Source organism: Acartia tonsa, chromosome 2, assembly GCF_053477335.1.
Source record: "Acartia tonsa isolate MP-2025a chromosome 2, ASM5347733v1, whole genome shotgun sequence".
In the NCBI taxonomy this organism is placed as follows: Eukaryota; Metazoa; Arthropoda; class Copepoda; order Calanoida; family Acartiidae; genus Acartia; species Acartia tonsa.
The window spans coordinates 55,069,970-55,075,376 of NC_137261.1; positions in this window are offsets into that span (position 1 = coordinate 55,069,970).

Genomic DNA, 5,407 nt, shown 5'->3' on the forward strand with positions numbered 1-5,407 from the left:
ACCTGTGAACACAGTAATAGTGTCTGACTGATTATGACGTAACAAAAAAAATAGCCAATGAGAGGCCGTTATTGAACAATGGTAAAATTTATAGTGGCCTCTCATTGGCTATTTTTTTTTTGTTACGTCATAATCAGTCAGACACTATTACTGTGTTCCAAACCTGTTGTTACAATTATTGGGTTGTTCATCTAGATTTTTTAAAAATATTTAGTAGATATACCATAAAATCTGATATTTGCTTAAAAATGCTTTGTTTTAGAAGCATAAAAATCAAAACACAATCTAAAACGACCAAGCTAATATTGCTTGATTCACACCTACAAGAGATGCAATTTAAATTAAGATTTTTTTTCTTTACTATATTATGTTATGAAGCAGCAGTAGTTACTACAATTAAACTTTACGGTTGAGATAGATTTATTACTGTTGAATGTTAAAACAATGTTTGAATTTAGGCCTAGATTTATTTTTTAAAATTGAAATGTGATTATAGATTTGAATTATTCATAATCTAATAATTTAAATGTTTAACCCAGCTTATTCCAACAACGAATTAATTTGAAGAAAAAATCCACGAAACCCATACGTGATTTTCAGCTGTCGTTAGGGCAAAGGGCGTCCAAGCTTTTTATTTGGGAGGGGGGGGGGGTAATCACCCCTTTACCCCCCTCCCCCCATTGGACGTCCTTGGTTGGGGGGCAACTCTTAGTAGAATAAACGACCTTTTTATTACAAAATATTTTTTTTTAAATATATATTTCGCTTGTTGGCTTTACCTTGTTCCTGTGTATAACCTAGTCTTATTCAATTACTAATAACAATCTATTTTTAGATATAAATCATAAGACAAATAAGAGCTTTAAATGTTATTTAATAACAAATTGTGATATATTCTACTTAATATTATTATGTATTTTAAATAGCGAAGCTACTGTATAATTCAAAATGACAGTCCGTCTTTAGGAAACCATTACTCGGCTGTTTTAAAATAGACGAATGGTTTTCATTGTGAAAATTCAATAAAGCTATAAACATCTATTATGTCGGGCATGCCACAAAAGACCAATACATATCTTCTTCAAAAGGTTTTGTGATTTTTTACTTACTAGGTAGTATATAACTATTTTTTTGTAACACTGAATAGCTCTATTAGTAAATCTACATTTTTTTGCTTCGCTACTTATAAATGTCGTTATCCTTGTTATCTTTATGTTTGTGTTTGCCCAAATAAAACATATTTTCAATAATTTTGACTGGTTATTTATTAATATTTTTTTTCAGCGGATAATTTAAAGGATTAAATTCTGATTCATTGGCCGAAGTATGGTTTTCAATATGGCTCAAATCCAGTTCTTATACAGCGGAAATTAGTCGGATTCGGAATAGTTATTTATCGTACAGTATTTGAGATAGATTTCCGCGGATAATGAAATAAAACATTAGTGCAGCTACTCTGTAATAATTGAATATGTCCGTACGTATTCCATTCTGTCAATATGACCGTACTTTAGCTTACAAGGTTTTGTGACTTCATAGTTATTTGATTCTACTCTATTTCCTATAATTGTACAATCCATGTTATAGTTAACTTCCCAGAGAGAGAGAGAAAGGACAATGGGCTGTTTTTTACTCTAGTTCCCAAAGTATTGTAGTAACGTTTTCTTATTCGTTGGCTTAACAACTTTGGGGACTTTAGCGAATTTTGCTTGGTTGGTTAATAAAGTTGAGTTTCAAAACCACTAATTGTAATCCACAGATGGAGTAATTTTTTGTATCATAATTTTTACATGTACATAATTTTTTTGCCATTGTCTTATCCCTTCATATCACTGTTAACCTCCAATGTTAATTTTGGAAAGTGGGACCTCCACGCCCTCAAAAAATCACCAATAGAACCCCCCCCCCCACAAAAAATACAAACTTTTAAAAACTAAATTGAAAGTGGGAGGGTCTTTTAACCCTCCTACTTTCCCTAAGGCGTCCCTAAATGCGTAGATTGTTTTTTTGTGAATCTTAAGGGACAAGACAATGGGCTATAAATTGATATACTCCTCAATGACGATAAAAAAATACCCCGTATGTACAAGATTAAATTTATTGATGGGAAGTAAGGACACTTCTAGTTTGGCTCAATTAATTAGAATTGAATAATGGCACCCAAAGTTTTCGAGCCAACAAATAAGATAACTTTGGATGCCAGTAAAATTTATATCTAATGTTCCTTCTCTACTGATAAATCATTGATTTTACCTTCTACCCAGTTACTGAATGAAGAGGAGTGGGTAAGAAGGGGAAACAAAAGGGAAGGGGGTTGTCTTGTGGGAAAATTTTCCTTCAGAATTGTTTGTAGGAATCACATTCCATTCTCTACCATGCAAATTCTGAGTTGCCCCTCTGATCTAGCATATTTATTTTCTAAATAAAAAAAGTAATTTTTCATATGACAGATAATGCATAATCGCCAGTAATGTGAAGGGATACGACTTTGGACTATAAAATTGATGTACATTCTCAATGATGATAATCAAAATTACCCTTTTATATTAAAGTCATTGCTTTAAAAGTTTGGACATTGTCTGTTTTGAACCAGCTTATACCAACAATGAAATTGATTCGGAAAAAAATCACGAAACCTATACGTATTTAAGCTGTAGTTGGGGGGTAACGAATAGTAAAATTGAGTACCTCTCCATCTGCCCATATTTCAGATTTTTTTCGCTTGTCCTTTTTTGTGGTTTTTTGTTCTTTCTTACTTTTCTTATTCACAACGTTCAGCCAAGCTCTAAAGGTTTATGTCGACTTTTAGGACTATGATTGGTTGGTTTATTAAATTAAGTGTACAAACGTTTCAAACATTAATTTTAATCTGTAATTTTTATATCAACATTGAGGATGTATATCAATTCATGAGCCAGTGTCTTATCCCTTTAGATCCCTGATTAATTTGACAGGATAGTGGCCTTTACTTGCATATCAATTATATAGATAAGTACACAACAATACACATATACACGGACGGTTACCCTCATATCAATTATATAAATAAGTACACAACAATACACAAATACACGGACAGTTACCCTCATAACAATTATATAAATAAGTACACAACAATACACAAATACACGGATGGTTACCCTCATATCAATTATATAAATAAGTACACAACAATACACAAATACACGGACAGTTACCCTCATATCAATTACATAAATAAGTACACAACAATACACAAATACACGGACGGTTACCCTCATATCAATTATATAAATAAGTACACAACAATACACAAATACACGGACGGTTACCCTCATATCAATTATATAAATAAGTACACAACAATACACAAATACACGGATGGTTACCCTCATAACAATTATATAAATAAGTACACAACAACACACAAATACACGGACGGTTACCCTCATATCAATTATATAAATAAGTACACAACAATACACAAATACTCGGATGGTTACCCTCATAACAATTATATAAATAAGTACACAACAATACACAAATACACGGATGGTTACCCTCATATCAATTACATAAATAAGTATACAACAATACACAAATACACGGACGGTTACCCTCATATCAATTATATAAATAAGTACACAACAATACACAAATACATGGACACGGACCCTCATATCAATTATATAAATAAGTACACAACAATACACAAATACACGGATGGTTACCCTCATAACAATTATATAAATAAGTACACAACAATACACAAATACACGGACGGTTACCCTCATATCAATTATATAAATAAGTACACAACAATACACAAATACACGGACAGTTACCCTCATATCAATTATATAAATAAGTACACAACAATACACAAATACACAGACGGTTACCCTCATATCAATTATATAAATAAGTACACAACAATACAAAAATACACAGATAGTTACCCTCATAACAATTTTATAAATAAGTACACAAGAATACACAAATACACGGAAGGTTACCCTCATATCAATTATATAAATAAGTACACAACAATACACAAATACACGGACGGTTACCCACATAACAATTATATAAATAAGTACACAACAATACACAAATACACGGACGGTTACCCTCATATTAATTATATAAATAAGTACACAAGAATACACAAATACACGGACGGTTACCCTCATATTAATTATATAAATAAGTACACAAGAATACACATATACACGGACGGTAACCCTCATATTAATTATATAAATAAGTACACAACAATACACATATACACGGACGGTTACCCTCATATCAATTATATAAATAAGTACACAACAATACACAAATACACGGACGGTTACCCTCATATTAATTGTATAAATAAGTACACAACAATACACAAATACACGGACGGTTACCCTCATATCAATTATATAAATAAGTACACAACAATACACGGACGGTTACCCTCATATCAATTATATTAATAAGTACACAACAATACACAAATACACTGACGGTTACCCTCATATCAATTATATAAATAAGTAAACAACAATACACAAATACACAGACGGTTACCCTCATATCAATTATATAAATAAGTACACAACAATACACAAATACACAGATGGTTACCCGCATATCAATTATATAAATAAGTACACAACAATACACAAATACACGGACGGTTAATATTTTTACAGCGGATAATTTAAAGGATCAAATTCTGATTCATTGGCCGAAGTATGGTTTTCAATGTGGCTCAAAACCGGTTCTTATAAATAAGTACACAACAATACACAAATACACGGATGGTTACCCTCATAACAATTATATAAATAAGTACACAACAACACACAAATACAAGGACGGTTACCCTCATATCAATTATATAAATAAGTACACAACAATAAACAAATACACGGACAGTTACACTCATATCAATTATATAAATAAGTACACAACAATACACAAATACACGGACGGTTACCCTCATATCAATTATATAAATAAGTACACAACAATACACAAATACTCGGATGGTTACCCTCATAACAATTATATAAATAAGTACACAACAATACACAAATACACGGATGGTTACCCTCATATCAATTACATAAATAAGTATACAACAATACACAAATACACGGACGGTTACCCTCATATCAATTATATAAATAAGTACACAACAATACACAAATACATGGACACGGACCCTCATATCAATTATATAAATAAGTACACAACAATACATAAATAAACGGATGGTTACCCTCATAACAATTATATAAATAAGTACACAACAATACACAAATACACGGACGGTTACCCTCATATCAATTATATAAATAAGTACACAACAATACACAAATACACGGACAGTTACCCTCATATCAATTATATAAATAAGTACACAACAATACAC